The sequence below is a fragment of the Phyllostomus hastatus genome, unplaced genomic scaffold (genome assembly GCF_019186645.2).
Source record: "Phyllostomus hastatus isolate PE091 unplaced genomic scaffold, TTU_PhHast_1.1 phas_scaffold_1066, whole genome shotgun sequence".
NCBI classification, from domain to species: domain Eukaryota; kingdom Metazoa; phylum Chordata; class Mammalia; order Chiroptera; family Phyllostomidae; genus Phyllostomus; species Phyllostomus hastatus.
Window position 1 is genome coordinate 20051910 of NW_025334004.1, and position 19648 is coordinate 20071557.

The window sequence follows — 19648 nt, forward strand, 5'->3', positions numbered from 1 at the left end:
CAACTCAGGCATGTACCCTGACCGGGAATTAAACCAACAGCCTTTCACTTCACAGGATGGTGCCCAGCCACCTGAGCCACACCAATCAGGGCTAAGTGTATTTTCTTGATCAGTGAAGTCAATTTTTAATTTCTGATAGTGATGGCCAGTTTCAAGAGGAGATACTATGAAGATTCCATTTGTAAGGAAACTTTCTATGACATTTCAACTCTAAGACTCACGGCTCTGAGTTACCTCACTCCCAAACTCACAGAATTCCTTTCACTCCACTAAAATCAACATGCTCTCTGTATTGTAATCATCTATCCTCTCAGTGAACATTTTAGCTCCTACCAGAACAATCCTTTATTTTAGAAGCAAATTACTTACTTGTAGCAAAGGTCAGAAACCTCTCCTGCCTGAAAGTAAAGATTAAGCTCCACCTCTGCTGTGGACTTTTTCCTGACTGGTCAGCATACACTCATGTACAACTTCATTAAGTCCATGTTCAAGCTCCTTTCGTGTTTTAGTACAAGCAGAAGAAGGTGAGGATTTATTAGGAAAAGATATAGGAAGTGATGATTTATTTAGGACTGGAACAAAGGGAAAAGTTAAGAAAAGCTCAGAACAAACCATTGTATAATAACAAGAACCTGAAATTCTGCCTTAAATTCCTCAGGCTCCAACAAATATTGACTTTGTTATATTCTAAGAAAAAGAATCCTTTTAGTCTTTTTATTAAGCACTCTTTATGGAGGTATTTTATAAAAATTATCTCTAATTTTCCCAACAAACTTGCAGGATAGACTGCAATTTCTCCATTAGACAGACATTAAAAAAAAAAACCTGAGCCTCATAGAACCAATGCAATTTGGTCAAGATTTCACAGCTGGTTAAGTGCTTCAGATGGGGTCTAGACTGAGGCTCACCTGATTCTCTTCCCACTGCCGTATGTTATCTCTTTTGCCATCCAAGTTTTCAACTCAGAACTTCGTAGGAAAGAAGGAAGATCAACGAGTGAAGGCCCAGAGATGCAGAACTTAGCTCAGTATAAGGAGAACAAGGTTATAAGAAATGTCCTTGCATGGGAGGTTGGGAAACTCGTTATCTGTCAGGAGAATCGTAGAGGAAAATCCTGTGGTGGATTAGAGGCAGGACCAAATGACCTCCAAGACCCCTTCCAAGCTTGCAAATATATAATTTGACTACCACACCCACTTTACAGATAGGAAAACAGAGGTTCTGAATCATTAAGTAACTTGCTCAAGTTCACAGTGCAGAACCCAAGCATCATGGCGACTCTTCTACTGACCTTTCCACTAGAATACAAGATTGTAGACTTTCTAGCATTTCATTTACATTTTGAGTTCCTCTGTTCATTTGTTGGCGACTTTGGCTCACCTGGGTTCTACCTTGATATCCAATTTCTGTGAAGGCTGCTGAAAAGGCTTGTCAATTAATTAACAAGTAACATCCAAACAATTGGGCTTCTGGAAAGCCTGTTTATTTTGATTACCTGGCTCAGGTAGTTTTCAAAATGTAGTTTTAAATATCCAAGTGCTGGTAGAAGGAAAGACCAGGCTGTTTCCCTAACGGTCAAACAATGTTGGGAGATGGTAGGAGAAGGGGCTGAGAGCCCAGGTTCTGGACTCATTTTATCATATGGACTCAGAACCCAACCTCTACCATTTACCAGCTCTTCAGGCAAATTACTTAATTTCTCAACGGCTCAGTTCCCTGGTTCCTAAACAAGCATAATAAGACAATAACTCAGAGGGTGGTTGTAAAGATTAAATTAGATATTATTTACATTATAAAGCACTTTGAAGAGTATCTGGCATATAGTAAATGCTCAGCCAGTGTTAGTAATACTATGTTATGTTTCAATGATAAGAGTGATCCCCACCCCTACCTGAAATGAAAACAATTTGCCATGCAAACTTTATATAGATTTATATCTTGATTTTTGTCACATATAGTTTTCACAAATAGCAGCCACTATTAAAAATACAAAATTAATTAGATTGGTTTTAACATTTGATTTTCACTTATACTGCATATAATCTGCAAGTGATTGATTGCACTTTTATTTTTCCTGTCAAACTATCTCACGCTCCTTATCTCTGCCTGGGTGTGGTTCATACTCAGCACACTTAGTTCAGCACCCTAGCTGCTGTGACTTAATTTCAGTAATTACTAGGAATGAGGTTGTGAGACACTTACATTGTTCCAAGAATATTGCTTATGAGACATGAATTAAGTCAATTTCTTAGAGTCTCAGAGAATTATAGATCTTTTTTAAAATGGGCAAGGGGAGGAGAAAGGTCAACAAATGACTAGGATTTAACCCAAATGATTAAAAGGACAGGATGTTCTTATTTTCCCCTAGGGACCACAGAAGGAAATGAGAACTAAATTTAATACTATGAGTTCTCATGTTCATAAATTGATGTCTTAGGTTTATGTGTCCTAGTAATTATGCCCTGCTTTGGAAAGGCTTATCCTGAGAGTTTAGTCTGAAGATAGAAACTCGGGAGCTGGGAAAAGCTAAGCAAAAACTATGTAACAGAAGTATTGAGAGTTTCCTCGTGTATAGTTATCTCATGTATAAACTCAGGGCAAACTTGTGAAGTGAAATGTATGTGTTATGTCCCAGCCATCCCTTTCCCTTTGACCTCAGTGGTACAACTGACGGATCCCTCCCAGTCTCCTCTGCCTGACAGACTGTGCTGTGCAGGCTCTGCTCTCAGACTCTCGCACTTGTGGAAACTTAGATCAATGTGTTCCTCCTCCCAGGAAGGGTTTGGTTTAAAAGCTTTACCTCTAATTACAGATTGTGAGGATTTTAATTGCCGTATCATAGATTAGACCGAAAGCAAGGGAGGCCACTCCAACTTAAGCACGACAGGAATTTATTGGAAGATGAAGGCTCACGGCTCGTAGAATTGAAGGAAAAACTGGAGAATCAGGAATTGGAAGACAGGGGCCAATTCAGTCTGTGAGATCCTCGTAGCAGTATCCAATCACATTCTCCCCAAGGACCCCCCTCAAGATAATCCTGATCGTTTTAAGTCTCTGCGTTGAGAACATCTGGTCAGTCCACCTTGGTGCCAACGCCTTACCCAGGGGGGAGGCAGAGCATCAAGAGTGCAGCAATGGGGTGAAAAGAGGTTCCACAAAGGAATGTGGAAGCATTCTTACCGGGAAAGGGACTAGATGCTATGCAAACAAAAACACCCTTTTACTATTATCATCAAGTAAAGGAATTTCACACACCTGTAGCTAGGTGTGGGGCACACAGCCAGAGATGTGGTAATCGAAGAGGTCTGTGCCAACACTTAGGTAGCCGTCTTTCTCCACGTGAAGGGCCCTTCCAAGAGGCCCCTTCCTGGTCCCCAACGATGGCATATATGGCAAATGAGATAGTAGGAACCCCAGGATTCTCTGAATGGTTTTCTCTCAAAATCTTTCAAATCAACACCTTATGACTTGAGTGTATTTGAAAATAACATGAATCCTTAAAGCCATACTTTGTAGCCTTTTGGTATGGTGCTGAAATGTGGTTTCTAAGGTAAATATTTGAATGAATACTAACACATCTAAACCACTGGTTTAGAATGCAGACCACTGCCCATCTGCAGTGCTGGCTAAATACACAGTTTCCTGAGTCCAACCCCCTCACCTACTAAAGCAAAGTCCTGGTGGCGGGGGAGCGCTTAGGGTGAGGTTGATTGTAAACTTTAATGAGCTGCCCAGGTGGTTTTGATGTACACACTTCAGTGTGGGAATCACTGAAACAGACTCAACAATTCCTAGTATTAATTGAGCACTCTGTGCCGGCTAGTGTTCTAGGCTCTAGGGATACAACTGTGAACACTATCCATTTTTTTTTTTTGCCTGTTTGGAGGTTCCTATGGGGAGGAAATTAACAATGAACAAGATCATTATAGAGTGGAATAAGTACTCTGAAGAGAAGAGGGTGATCTCAAGCTTAACATGACCCAGCAGCAGTGTTCACTTTTACCTGCCATACCATTTCTTCTCAAGTCTTCTCGGTCTCGGATAATTGTGCCCCCCATCCCCCCACACGCTCAAGCCAGAGAGGCCTCTGGATCCTTTTGGATTGATTCCTCTTGCTCCCCTTTTCTTTACCATCCCTCCCCTCTGCCTCCCGCCCCACATATACTCTATCAGCAAGTCATGTCAGCTCTACCTCCAAAATATACGTACACCAAGCCCGATCTCTCCCCATTTCCACAGCCTACAGCAAGACCCCATTTCTTCTCGTATGGATAACTTCGATGGCTTCCTGGCTGGCTTCCCTGTCTCTAATCACATCTCTCTAGGGTCCATCCTTCACACAGCAGTGAGAGTGAAGTTTGAAAAATGTAAATAAGACCCCATCTCCTCCTTTCTTAAAACCTTCCAAAAGTCAAACTCTCGCCCTGCTAGGCTTATATACTCTAGTGCTTGCCCAGCTCTCTGGCCTAATCTGGGGCCACCCTGTCCCCTGCTCACAGTGCTCAACTGTCAAGCATTTCTGTGTCATGACCTTTGAACTTGCTTTTCTCTCCAGCTGATAACTTGGGATCATTCGGGTCTTAGCTCAAATGTTATCTCCACAAAGAGGCCTTCTTCATCCATCCTAACTAAAGTAGCACCCCAACCCCACCCTAATCATTTTCATTGGCCTGTTTCTTCATAGCCCTTAGCCTCTGAAATCACTTTATTTATTAATTGGTTTATATGTGAACATCTGTGTTTTCCCAGTACAATAAAAGCTTCATGAGGGCAAGGATTTTTTTGTCTGTTTTTTCCACTGGGCTATTCCTAGCACTCAGTGGTTGGCACGTAGCAACAATTCAATAAATATTGTTGCCTCAGTGAATGAAAATGAGTGAATTAATGGAAAGTAACTGGAGATGGTGCTACCTAAACAGACTTTCAGAAAATGAAGACTGAGTTTTCAGGGATGTGAGTCTGGGAACTACATAAATTCTAACTTTGCCCTATACAAACTCTTCATTCCAGGCAAACAGGTTTACTTGTTCTACGAACACACCTCATACTTTTCAGTCTCTGTTCAGTGATGAGGCCTAGGTCGTGCATTCACCATAAACACGGTCCTGAGCAAAGTGCTGGGGGACCTGTCTCACAAAACAAGTACATATGTTGTTCCTGCCACTATCAAAGGCCATTCTCCCCCACCTTTTTCCCATCACAGTTTTGCTTTTCCTTCCCAGAGCTGTCCCTGTTACCTCCAGCAAAAAATGACCTCTCTTCCCCAACTGCTTTTAAACTCTTTATAAGTACTCTTTAGCTTGATGCTGGTATACTTGTTAAATGCATGCCTTGGGTAAGTTTTTTAACCTGCCTGAGCCTTAGTTTCTTCATTTGAAAAATAGTAGTAATGATTCTGACTTAACAGGATTGATAAGATTATTAAATATAACATATATAATGCCAAGCACAATGCTTAACACATAATCACTTATCAAATGGTAACTATGCCAATAATTATATCTTCTTATTGTTAATAAAACTATAAGAATTGTGTCTTAATAGTAATTAAAATAGAAAATATTGATAATAAGGCAGGCATATATTGAACATTTACCATTTGCTAGGACTTTCACATTTATTATCTCATATGTGGTGATTTTGCAATATAATTGCTTCATACATTTGTGTTTTATTTCCCAACTAGATGTTTAGAGCATGGGCTATGTTGTAAAAAAGGTTTTTTGGTTTTTTTTTTAATCTTCCCAGTGCCAGACTAGTTCATAATTTATAGCAAGTACTCGAGAACTATTTGTTGCAAATAAAACAATGGTCTATAGCCCTGAAATTTCATGATTTGTATTATGTCAGATTATAAACTGATCTGAAAAATCAAACCAATTTCGTTTATAATTTAGAATGTGGTTTTAGATATATCAGCTGCTTAAACAGTGTGCTGGTGAAAGGCCTGCCTTCCATTCATTCAATAAATACTTTTGAACAGCTACTATATACCATATTCTGTTTTAGACAACTTACAAAGGCTTCAAAAATAGGAAAATGATGGTGTTCATTTGTTTGTATATCTGGCATGTTTGTATGCTCCACTTTTGCAGTTGCATATTCCTTCTGAGGTACTGGCTCATCTGTTGGAATCTAAGCACTTAGAGAATGTACAAAACACACAGCATAATGAACAGTCAGGCTCTGGAGTCAGAAAGCCGGGGTTGAATCCCAGCTCTACTAATTCTTTGCTCTGAAATCCTGGCAAGTTACTTACCCTCTCTAAGCCTCAGTTCCTTCATCTCTAAAATGGAAACAATACTTCCTATCTTTAAGGGTTATTGTAGGTATGAAATAAAATAATGCTTATAAAGCATTCAGTACTGGCATAGTATAAGAACTAAAAATATTAGCTGTCATTAAGTTGTGGGTTCAAATTTCCCTACCGAGCACACTACGTACACTAGACAAGATGAATGCACCTGGAAACTCATTTTTGAAGGTGGAGAGAGGGAATGATCATATGCTTAAGTTCCATTATGTGTCAGGCATCAGAGCAGAAGCTCTCCGCATGGCATTTAACCCAAACAACAACACAGGTAGGTATTATTTTACAGATGAGGATAGTAGGACTCAAAGAGGTGAGTACCTTGCCCAAGTTTACCCAGAGAAATGGTGGAGCCAAAGTTAATCTCTTCTCCAAATCCCTCTCACGTAATGAAAAAGGACCCACCTACATTTCACTCATTATGTCTCTGAGATTCTACACGTTGCATTGTTTCTATAGGATACCAGTGCCCAAATTTTGCTGTACAAGAGAATCACTCGGGGTACTTTAAAAAACCCTCAACCCAGAGGCCCACCCAAAAAGATTGTAATTTCAGGATAAGGCCCAGGAATCAGCATTTTAGGAAATTACTAAATCATGAAAGGTAAGGTAGAGAATGGAGTTAATTGTTTTAGACCAGGCAAACTACAAGTATGTCTGTTACAGATAGTTCCTGATCATATTCTAGAAATAGTGCCTTAAGAATTAAAACACTCAGTTTTAAAATCATGTAATTCATATATGTGTATGTGTGTGTGTGTGTGTGTGTGTGTATTAAAAACTAGTTGAAATCTTAAGGCATATAATTATATGTGAAAAGATACATAGGTAAACTGACATATTTTAGGATTCACATAGCAATGGTATACTTTGTGTTCACTTTGTATTCTGTGTGATACACATAGAATACACAGAAATAGATAAATTGATTTTGTATGTTTTTGCCTATGAGTAGGCCTCTCATTTGGACTATCTTATTTATAGCAATTGTTTATTTCTAGTTGTTTGTTTATTAGAAGTTTTTTATTAGCTGTGATGGTTTTAAAAGGCTCACCAAATGGAAAATGAATAACCAAGGATAAATATCTTAAAAAAAAAAAAAAAGAACCCTGAGGGTGACAATTCATTAATGTGACAGAAATGATCAGGCCTGATTACTTAAACAGTTGTATAAGGACCTGTCTGATATTTAGCTGGGGTAATTTCTTTAAAATAAACCATATAGGTCACAAAGTGCTAATAAAATATGTTGACGAATCTTTGAGTATTGCCCTGATTATGTCTCCTTAGGGAATGGAGAACTCATTAGCATGAGTTCCCTGTCAGTCCCTCCTGCTCTGTGGCCCAAGTACTTTCCAGATGGGCTTGGCATAAAAGGGTGATCAAAATGTATGCAGCATGGCCAAGTCTCAAAGGAATGGCTCGTCTAACCCTACTGATGAAACACATGACATTACGCAGTGTGAAAATTCTGTTGTGCTTCATTGACTTTACTTTTCTGAGAGCATTAAAAAAAGCAATCTGGGGGAAGGAAGGGGTGTGTTCATTCTGTAAATTCTTAGCTTTTCATATTCAACTGCAGATGCATATTTCCCAGACAAGGGGAAAGCTTCAGAACTGAGAAGTTGTTAAATTGGGAGCAGCAGGCGTGTGTGCGCGCGCGCGCGCACGCACTCAGGGAGAGATAAGCCTGTTTGCTTTCCGAAACAGTAAGTAGTAAAACAGGTTGTTTAGGGTAAAGTCCCTCGAACTAGACATTTGGTTTTAAGTACATCTGCCTATAACAATACCTTATATTTACATAGTGCTTTAAATATTTCAAAGCATTTTCACAATTATTATGTCATATGAATTTCACAACAGCCCTATGAAGTAGGTACAGCAGGTCTTGTATCCACCACCGCCACTTAAAAGATGGCTAAACTGAGTCATAAGCATGTCAAGAAAGTTGTTAGAGGTCACACAATCAGTTGGGGTAACAGCTAGAACTACAGCACCAGAATTTTGAAACTTAAGCCTGTGTTTTCTTGGCAGAAAGTGTGTCCGCTACTGTTTGATCTCCCCAGAGTTCATGTGGAGATTTGTGGCTACAATTTAATTGGAGAATACAAATCAGGCATGCCTAGAGAGCTCTACAGAAAGGAGATTGTTTCTCTTAGATCATGACTGTATTAGAAAAGGGACGTAGAGAATAGAATCAGTGGTTTTAGACAATGCAAATTACAAACAAACAAAAACACTTTGTAATCAGTTTCTAGATATTTGGGGGGCTATTCATTCATTAATTTGTGTATTCATTTTTTAAAGTATCTATTTAAAGTGTGTTTATACAAGAGACTGTGCTTAGGTAGCACTTTTGGGAGTTTACCAAGAAATGCATTTAATTTGAGGGGTTTGCTTTAAATTATATAGACAACTGCCATTATAGGCATTTGTCATTATCACCTGGTAGATAAAATAAAATGCCTTCCTAGCAGAAAAACACAATAAACAAATACAAATGAAGAAAGTGGGTGACTGATTTCCTTCAATCCTCTTCTTATTGGAGGCATTTAAAAAAAAAAATCAGGGCCCTGGCTGGCGTAGCTCAGTGGATTGAGCACGGGCTGCGAACCAAAGTGTTGCAGGTTCAATTCCCAGTCAGGGCACATGCCTGGGTTGCAGGCCACGGCCCCCAGCAACCGCACATTGATGTTTCTCTCTCTCTCTCTTTCTCCCTCCCTTCCCTCTCTAAAAATAAATAAATAAAATATTTTTTTAAAAAATCAAAGCGAGCCCTGCCAGTGTGGCTCAGGTGGTTGGAGAGTGGTCAGTAACTGAAAGGTTTCAGGTTGGATTCCGGGTCAGGACATATACCCTAGGTTGCAGCTTCGGTCCCCAGTTGGGGCACTTACAGGAGGTGACCAATTGATGTTTATCTCTCGCATTGATGTTTCTTTCTCTCTAAAAGAGATGAAGAAATGTCCTTACCTGAAGACAATAATAATTAATTAATTAAAAATCAAGGTAATAAAATTGTCCTGCCAAGTACACAAAACACAAAATTCTCTATGTCACCCAACACAACACAGACTTTAACTGTAACACTCCCTTGAAACTGGAGAGAGTGGGCTCAGGCTAGTTCCAGGCTCCGTATCAGGAATGCCAGATCAGGATTTAAGAGAAAATGTTAGTATGTAGCCCAGAAAGAAACTTCCAGAAAGCATCTCTGAAAGCCAGCCTTAATTCTCTAAACTACTTTCCCCTGCTTGGCTCCAAAATGAACTTTTGCTCTTGGGAGGCATGTAGACAAAAGAGAACAGAGGCACCAATGGGCACAGGGAAACTGACAGGACAAGAGTTGAAGGCCCTGTTATTCCAGTAGAACATGAGCAAGAATTTGCTAGTGAGTGTTGTAAGTTTCCTTGGAGGTCACTATTAAAAAAAAAACAAATAAGCAAAAAAATTTCCCTGGACATTTTTTTTTTAATTTCTACCATAAACACCTCTTAACCAGAAGGCAAAATTTGTGTTTGTGTTTACACACATGATAAGTACGTTTGCTGTATTTCTTTAATTTATACTACATGTACACAAATAGCGTCATTGAGTGAAACTACCTTTTTTGTGTTGTGACAGGTCCTGCTCAGCCGCCAACGTGGGTATGTGAAACAGTGTGTTACGTACATATGCGTTGTTTATTTGCATTGTGAGTGAAGAGTAGAGACTCAGAGTCAATCACACCTCCGTCCCTACTCTGTCCCCATTTTGCTTCTCTGTTGTTTCCAATTTTTCCACTTGTGACATTACAGGGTTAGAGTCAGTGAGCTCTAAACTCTATTTCAACTCTACCACCTGATGATGCTCCAGTTTTTAAATGTTTCCATTGCTATCGAACATATCTTATTTTTCCAGTCGGAATATCCTTAGCAATATAGTAGAATCCTGCTTCAGGAAAATTTATCATAAATCATATAAAATTAACTTTATTCACTTTACAAAAATGATTATTTGATTAGCAAAATAATTCTGAATGATGATAAATAACAAGCCTGGTTACACATTTAAAACATTTATTTTTAACACAAGTTTTCAGGAAAAGTAATTTAGAGTGAGGCATACATGAATTAAATAACAAAAATACAAACATATAAATGTCAAAAAAGCATAGTATTTTGGAATGCTAAAGAAAAATTTAATCCATTGTCTCATTTTACAAAATAGGGAGCTATGAAACAAAAAAGTTACTTACTTGCTTAGTATCACACAAGTAGTTAAAAAGGTTGTGCAAAGAAAACCAGGTGCGGAACATTTTCTGTATTTTTCTCTATACATATCAAGACCACACCTCTTCATTTACCTATGAAGAAAAAAAATTACAAATGTTCAGTGCTTATATCAAGGAATATTATCAAAAATAAAATGTAAAGTTATAATGTAGTCTCTCAAATTCCTCATATGTGGACACATTTTAATAGTTTAAATAGAAGATTCACATGCATTTAAAGTTAATCTGCTTGTGAGTTTAACTTTGCTGACCTTTGAATTGCCACTGAAATAGCATAGTACTCTGCTATTATTTTCTAAAATTATTTTAGATGTTATATATATATTTTTGGTTTTTCTATAAATAATATTGTGATTTTTATAACATGAATACAGATTAACCTCTGTCAATAATATTTTCTAATACTGATACTGAAATCCCAGGTATGCCTGTAAGTGTTAGTAGGGCTTGACTCCTGCTAAACACATAAATGCTTCCAATTACATAAATGAGTTTTGTTTTATTATTCTTTTCACATTCTTGTATTAAATATTAAACAACCTCCCTCTCTATAGTTTTCATTTGGGTGCAATGATTGAACATTAAGTATTAACAGAAAATACTAATCAGTTTCAAGGCACATGGCTTTATTTTTGCCATGCACCCCAATGTTTGAAGTTAGCAGGGCTCTTTAAAACTAGTGCTTCTAGCATTTCATTGACTCACACTAAATCGGTCCCTTGATCACCCAGTTAATTTTAACCTTGACCTCCCACAGCTGTACTGCTTTATTCAGTCCAAAAAAACCCTTTCTGCTTCCACCCTTTCTGCTTCTTATGAAGCAATAGCGGGGAGGAAAAACCAAACCCATTCCTTTAAGAAAGATTCCGCCTCCTCTCTTATAAGCAAGCGCCTCATGCTAATTGTGGAATCTCTCTCTACTAAGTCACACACTTTACTACTCAGCATTGGGGGAAGCTGCTGCTGCTGCTGCTGCTGCTGCTGCTGCTGCTGCTCCTGCCTGCTGGCTGCTGGCTGCCTCTGCTGCCACCACGGGTCTGAGGCTGCAGCGGGTTTCTGTGCAGCATTGCAGAATCCACACCTAGAAGACACACGCGTCTACTGCCCTGGACACAAGAAAGCCTTGGATCCTTAGCGGGTAAGCAGATCTTTTATCCATTTTGCACAGAAACTGTGGGAAAGGGAATCATCATGGAAAAGATTGCTCATCGGACATGCTTAAAATGTGCTAATTTGCCTTCCTTTGATGGGGGGGGGGGGTGTCTAGATTTGTGACTGGCAAATGCCCTGCATAGTAGAGACTATTGTCTGATATGTGTTCTTAACATACTTTTTTTTTGCTATTCATAAAAAGGCTAACCTTGATGCATACAAAGCTTTTCATTTTTTTTTTTTGCTTTTTAATTACAAGGAAACATCCAGCCACTCCCAATCTCTTTCTCAAACACTGCAGATATTTTTAAATACCAAATAAAAATGACAGACTGAGCATTTTAAAAGTATTTTCTCCCCAAAACCAGGAAGCCTTCCCCACGATCCCTTAGGAGTATTTAAAAATCAAAAGGCATAGCTAGGTTTTGAGCAGATGGGAGATGGTGGTAGACTAAAATTTCTATAGCCTTAGTCCAGTGAAAAGAGAAAACGAAGATAAATGAAGCAGTTTGTGTCAAATATTCATTTTCCACACTTCGTATGTAGGAAGAGGAAACTACATTTTAATTAGCACATTTTTAGAGGAGAGGGAGGGGATGAAGATGAGGGGATGGCGTGAAGTATTTGAGGGGGAAGAGTCTGCAGAGGAGGAAGGAAATGACATGGACTGTCGCCAGTGCCTTGGAAACGAAGAGATGTAGGGTGGGGAATGAAGTTTGTTGTGTGTGTTAGGGTGGGGTTGACCCAAGGGACCATGAATAACCAGAATGGCGTTTGGAGGGGTGTGCTTGGGAGTGGATTCGTGCCAGTGGAGGACGGTGCAGCAGGAGGGATGTGCAAGTCGTGGGTGGCAGAGAAAGGTGTGTGCGTTGCTGGGAGGTCTATTTGGAGAATAGGTTGAGGTGAGAAACGTGTCTGGGCAGCGGGGGTGCACGGCCCAGTGTCACCTGTGGATGGATCCACCTCCCTTCAATTGAGTGTTGCCAAAGTTTGCCAGGCCCCAGATTCATTTGGAAGGCTGGAGGTGCCTAGACTTTTCGCTTCCAAGAGGTCAGCTCTCATAAAGTCACAAGGCCAGGGGCCAAAGTGGGGATGAAGACTCTCAACGGGTCGAAGCGTAGCAGTATTGAGAGCCCCTGCCCTGCCCCTCTGTGGAGCTAACGGGGAAGAGCTGCCTTCACTGGCAGCTGTGCTCAGAAGAAAACTCCAGACTCCTCCAATGGGGGGCGTGCGGAGCTTGAACCTCAGCGGTGACCTAACCCTGAAGACCCAGCAACCAGTGTGGCCAGCAGAGGCTGACTCCGAAAGAGGCGGCTTAGCCTCCGGAACTGGGGGTCTCGCTCAGGTTGGGGCGGGCGACATTTCCGAGGCGTCCCACCTCCCCTTGCAGTCGGGTTTCCATCAGGGTAGTTTTCCCCTCCAACCTCAGGGGACGCCGCGGATCCGAGCTGCGTAGCCGGAGAAAGAGGTGTCTGGCGGCTGCCCTGCGCCAAGCCCTGCCCGAGGCCCAGGGGACCGCGGTTTCACTGACTCGGTGCCAGAGTGTGTGGAGGGGGCCGCAAGGGGCGGGGCCAAAGCTTGGGGGGGAGCAAGAGGGGCCGAGGGGGCGTGGCCTTGGGGAGGCGGAGTCCGGGACACCCTGTGATTCCCGGGGGGCCGGTCCAAGAAGCTCAGCAGCCCAAGGGGCGGAACCAAGGGGCGCGCGGGGGCTGAGAGAGGCTGGCCTATAGGGGGCGGAGCCAGGAATGCCTGTGGTCCTAGGGGCGGGGCCACGGGCGCTCCAGGGGCGCTAGGCCAGTCACGCCAGAGCGCGATCCGCCAGTCGGTAACGGTCGCCAGGACGAGGGGCGGGAGGGATCGGAGTGGGGTTTATATTATATTTTTAAAAACAGAACGAGAGCGCGAGGCTTCGGCGACTCAGGTGTCGCCGCTTCCTGCTACACAGGGCTCCGCGCCCAGGCCCCTCCCTCCTCACGCCCCCTCCCCTTCTTCTGCCCTCCCCTTGTCTGCTCTCCCCTCCGGAGCGGTGCGGCGCTTAAGAAGCGGCAGCAGCAGATCCGGCGGCCGCTGCAGCACTCGCGCCGCGGAGAAAGAGGGAGGGGAGCACAAAGCCGGCTGCGCGCGGCAAGGTAATCCTGAGGGAAGAGAAGGCGCCGTGGTTCAGCCCCTCCTCCCGGCTGGGACGGCGGTCGTCTGCGTGGGCTGGGGTGTGGGGACCCTTCCAGGGGGTCGCGGGTGTAGAGAGCGCGGTGGCTCTCGGGGCCGAGGGGACTTTCTATTGGCTGCCTCTGCGGCCTCAGGTGACCCCCTCTCCCTCCCAGGGGCGGGAATGGGAGCTTAGAGCTAGCCCGAGGGTAGTGGGTCTGCGCGGGACGTCCCTACGAGCCGCGGGGTGGGCCGGACTCTCCCGCGTCCTCTGGTTTCCCCCGGGAGGGCGGGGAGTTATAAAACTCCAGCTCTAGCTGAAGCTTCAGTGACCTGGGTACCTTAAACTTTAAAGGTGTGCGCCAGGAGGGTGGGAGGTTCTCGCTCTTGGAAAAGGTGCAGGTAAGGGAGAGGTCTTGGTTTGGTTTGCTTTTGTTATTTAAAAAACTTTTTGTTAAAAGTTGAAAGTGTTCAACCACCTTCTCTTGTAATCCGCGTCCCCATCCCCCCAAGACACATACAGACACCCCCCCGCCCACCCCTATTCCCTGGAAACGTACACACGTTCGTTAGGTTGAGCTTCCTACCCGGGGTGACAGGCAGAGTTGGCAGCAGGTCCGGTTCGCTGGTGTTTGGGGCACGTCCAGCTTCTTTGGAGGTATGCTATTATAGCTGAGGCAAGACCATAGAGACAGGTAGAATAAGCTAGGCCTCTATTAAACTGCCAAGAATGGCCTCAGGTGAACTTTTTTGTTGCAGAGATTTAATTGCAACTGGGTGCCCGTTTAAGATGGGAGCGTAAGGAAAACCACAGATTTCTTTGGCACATGTGCTCTTGCAGTTGACTGCTGGAGTGGCATGGAGAGAAAATGGAATTTAATTCAACCAAGAGGCTTTTACATGGCGATTATATGCAAGTGTGATGAAGGAGTTGATAAGGTCCTGGAAATTGGAACCAGCTACATAAATGTGTGTGCACGATTACATTAAGTTATACATTTTAGACATAGCAGTATGAAATGGTTGCTTTTCTAGAAATGGGAATCGAGTGCTTCTGCATCATGCCCAGAGCATTCTAATTTTGGCTTTAGAAGACTTCTAATGAGTGTGTTGTTAAAGAGAATAAGAGTACAACGTAATTTGTCATTTGAAAATTAAGATGCTATTAAAATTTTTGTGTAATTAGGTATGAGATCAACACATTTACAGGGTTGAGTTGCTTTTGGAGCATACATCCAGTTTTTATATTTAAGTCTCAACTACATTAAACTTGCACTGTAACTCATTTTCCTTATCTTAAATTAAGCACATTAACTTTGCAGAGGGAGGACCTGAAAAAAAAATGGCCACTTTTGCTATGTTTAACTTTCCATCTTTCGAAAGAGTTCAGTCTGCTAACTCTTAATATTGACCTGCTGGTATGTTGGCAGTAGTTGCTTTCGGAGAAAAAAAAAGTGGTATGTCTGTTTTGAATGTTAAACATAATTTAATAGTCCTTGGAATAGTCGGTTATGATGCATTCAGTATTTGGTAGCTTTTTTACATGTGTGATATCAGGAAACATTTGGTAAACATTTGACATGTGACATAGGTGACCATATTTCCAGGAAATATTTTGCATGATAGAAGGATTGTATTTTCAGAATATAAATTTTATGTTCTGAAAAAGAACAAGAAAATTATATTGTGTACTTTGCTAACCCCCCTTTTCAATAATGTTACACTGGAACTAATGTGTGTTCTGCTTAATGATCTTTAAAGTATAGGTTTGGTCTTTGTAAAACCAAATGGTTTTTTTTAAGACTTTAGTTATTTATTTTTAGATAGAGGGGAGGGGAGGAAGAAACAGAGGGCGAGAAACACCAATGTGTACTTGGTTGCCTCTCTCATACCCCCTACCAGGGACCTGGCCCTCAACCCAGGCATGTGTCCTGAGTGGGAATCGAACTGTGACCCTTTGGTTCCCAGGCTGGCACTCAGTCCACTGAGCCACACTAGCCAGGCCAAAATGTCTTTTGAGACTCAGAGGACACAGTACCAGCTCATCTCCTACACACCATCCTAAAACCTAGATAGAAGGTGGGGTTCAACATCACAGGTCGTAAGGCTTCCTGAAGTGGGCCTATTTTGTATGTTTTTCTCACACCTAAGCCTATACAGGTTGTTGGCTGTTTAGTGTCACCTGTCAAAGCACTTTGTTAGCAGTCCTGGGAACAGTACTAGGCAGCAGTTACACATGACATCAGGGTATAAGAAGCATTTCTGTTGAGGGAAGAAATCACATAAAAGCAGAGAAGTCAACTCTGAACAAACTGAGTTTGTAGAATGTTGTGGAGCAGTAATAAAAGAACCTAAGCTTAACCCAGTTGTTATATGTGAAGTGTGTAGAATATAGTCTGGGGCTAAGTGCTGTATGTGTATAACATCATCAGTATATAAAATGACCCTTTTTTGAAGGTGGTCATGTCATACTACCCACCAAGTGAAGACTCAGCAACTATCTTTAACAGTCGATATTTATTTGCTCTAGCTCTGTGTCAGGCACAGCTTTATATGATTTAATTACTTAATCCTCATGACAACCCAATGCCTAAACAGATTCAGAGAGGTTAAGTATTTTACCCAAGGCATACAGCTACGAGATGGCACAGGCTGGTTCTGAACTCAGGGTCTGGCTCAAAAGTCCATGTAACTAGTGGGCCCTTAAACTCCATTATACCCCTGGTAACAGCTGCAAATAAATGCTACTTCACAGTATCCCCAGGATTACAGGTGTGCATGTGTCATGTTTAGCCACACCCTCTCATATTAATACCACCAACAGGTTGTGATTAAATCTGAAGGGTGGCGATTAATCTGCATTAAGTGGAATCACCTTTGACTTTGGAAGAGGATTCTCACACAACATATGTTTAGCTAGGATGCTAGAATTTGAGCTAGAGTATGTTATCTTTTTAATTACTAATTACATTAAAGCTGCCTTTTTTTTTAAGCTTGCCAGGTATATAGCGCTCCAACTGGCCCAATGGGCACTAATGCACATACTAGAGATTCAGATTCTGCACTAAATCATTGAGCTTGATCTTCTGATTACCTACACCCTATCCACCTGAGGTGGATTTTAACTTATATTTGCTTTAAATTCCACCCAAGTTGCCTTCTAGAATTAGCTGTAAGTGAAAAGATAAAATTTGCGCCTTATACTTTGCCACTCACATTCCTCAAGGAACTGTGTTGCTGCTTCACCAGTGTAGTTGATAGGTCAAGCAAATTAATTATAACCTAAACTCTGAGCCATTTTAAGTAATGTTTACAGTTATTGTAGAGAGCTGATAAGCCATTTGTTGGCAATTTAATGAGATGTAATATGAGGGAAAATGTTTAAAAACAAGCATATGTTGAATTAAAAAAGCTCACGCTGTTTTTAAGACACAGGTTACTAATCTGTTTTTTACATTAGATAAACACTAAGTTTTCGGCTACAATTAATATTCAGTGCTATTTCTGATTTCTTTGGAAATACTAAATTTGTAGAGTTTGAATAGAAAAACAATTTTAATGTCTAATCCAGAGTGCTATTTTTCCATTTAAACCTAGATGATGCCCTATTTGAAATTAATTGAGCCGTCATAGGCTGTGTCATCAAGATTCGAAATGAGGGCCCTAATACTTTATTTCATGTCTTCTATGTTAATGCGTTATCATTTGATCTTGAAGTCCATGCCAGAGTATTTACAGATGAAACTGTTATGTAGTCTTTCGGGTTCTGCCAGAGACTAAAGTCTCTGGGCCAAAAGCCAACACAGTCTCGAATTTTTACTGTAATGTGTTGTACATGTTAAGAATCCTTTCTAAATCATATAGGTTAGAAGTCTTTCATTGACTATGGCTTGAAAGAAAAAATCCACTATCCCTTATGTATAATAATTAGATGAATTTAATTATTTCTTTCTTTCAGCAGTAGCTAGTTATGGACACTCATGCATGTAAACATGCTACTTGGGAGATACTTTTCCTTTCAGGTAAGGTTAAAAATTATTCAACTGACATTCATGCAATACTTGAGTACCAACAGTATACATAGAACAAGAACTGTAACTAAAAATTAACCAAAAGTGTTAGAGGAAAAGAGTTTGAGGGAACTTTTTATTTCATGCGTATTTTAATAATGTTGATTTTTACAATATCTGAACAAGATTCAAAATATTCAAAATTATTTATACAGTGAACACATTTGAATGTTAAGAAAGTACTATGTAAATTATCCTAAAGCCTTACATGATAGTATAGATGAGAATCAGAGTCTCTTGTTTCCTTAAACTAGCTTTTGTTGGGTATCTTTGAAAAGCTAGATTAATAATCTTTTAGATTTCTGGGACATTACTAACTAAACTGAAGGATCAGTTTAGTGAGGAATATCTTAGAAACCTTAAAGAATAAATGTGGCTGTCCATACTTGACCACCAAAAGGTATAAAGTGGGTGGAACCCATCTTTGGTGTTGAAAGGGTTACCATTCTAGTAAGTTTCCTTCTTAGGAAGATAGTACAGACTAGTTTTGAACTACGTAAAAGCTGTACTGTTATTGTTAAAGATGTATAGGCTTTGAAATATAGTTATATCTTTATAATTAATTTATATCTAAACTGAGCTTTCCCCTGATGTCAGTCTGATCTGAATCACCACCATAAACTTTACATTTACTTTAAAAGATAAATGATGTTGGTTCAGGCTTAATTGTGAATGGTAAGATTCCCTGACATAAGGTGAACTTTGAAACCTGTCTGTTTCAAATTGCTCGAAACTGGGCCTGAGGATATTGCTGTATATATAGGTAGTATATTAACTAGCAATTAAGATTGCTACCTCCTCAAACAAGGCTACGGTTTGAATCACAGGTTTTGAAATTCATTTTTTCTGCAGTAGGCATATGTGATTTCCATAGGATAAAAATTTTCTACAACCAGCCGGCCAGGGGGTAAAAATACTTTTTAGAAACTTAAGAGCAGTAACGACATGGTGTTCTTAAAATCAATGTCTCAAGAAGTATACTATATGTATTAATAAAACAATTTAAAAGTTTTAATGCTCACAATGTGTGCTAAGGCAAGTCAACATTAAGGCAAGTAACAAATTAAGCCAGATGAAGATCTAACTCTAAGTAACATATATGAACTTATTCTTTTTGGTAACTCTCATACCCCTTTAAACTTATTCTCATAATTTTTTACTCCCCCATCTCCCACCTAGGAAGTACTCACTCCTTGGATGGAAGAGGGGAAGGCCAGTGCAGGTCTGAGTTCAGAGCTTGCTTTATTCAGCTGCCACTGCTGCTGTTGGTTTCCTGCTAGGGGAGCTGGAATTCCAACGATGTAGAAAGCAATCAGGCTGCAGAAGTGCTGAGTTTTTCACTATCTTGGGGACTTGATGTATGCCTTTAATTTGTCATCATCAGCAATGTTTCTGTGAAGCTCTTCCATAATGGCTCAGCTCATCCTTTGCAAGGACAGCATTTCCTTTCTCCTTTTCCATACAATATTCTTATCCTGTCATTTTTTTATCTTCTGGAATGGCTAAAAGCCCTAGCAAAAAGGTGGGTTTACTCAGTATCCTCATGGAGAAAGTAATTGAGTTTATTTGGTTTGTCTAAATAAGTATGATCAAAGCCTCCCCCATAGACTCTTGAAGAACACTCCACTTTTAATCCTTCAGAAATTAGAGCCAGCAACTGTTAACTGCATTGTCAGTTTTAATCTCATTTGTCTTATTAATACA

General features: G+C 40.8%; 1 protein-coding gene across 5 annotated transcripts in view; it reads left to right on the top strand.

Moving 5' to 3' along the window:
• Window positions 1-11424: 11424 nt before the first annotated feature.
• Window positions 11425-19648, top strand: part of ADD3 (adducin 3) — a 125636-nt gene continuing 117412 nt past the window's right edge. For 2 of the 5 annotated variants that reach the window (XM_045854020.1, XM_045854015.1), the window contains exon 1: window positions 13536-13858. The gene's annotated coding sequence lies outside the window, so the exon portion shown is untranslated. Of the gene's footprint in view, window positions 11716-13535; window positions 13859-19648 lie in introns of those variants that run through there. The other 3 variants (XM_045854019.1, XM_045854016.1, XM_045854023.1) reach the window with 3 other exon arrangements.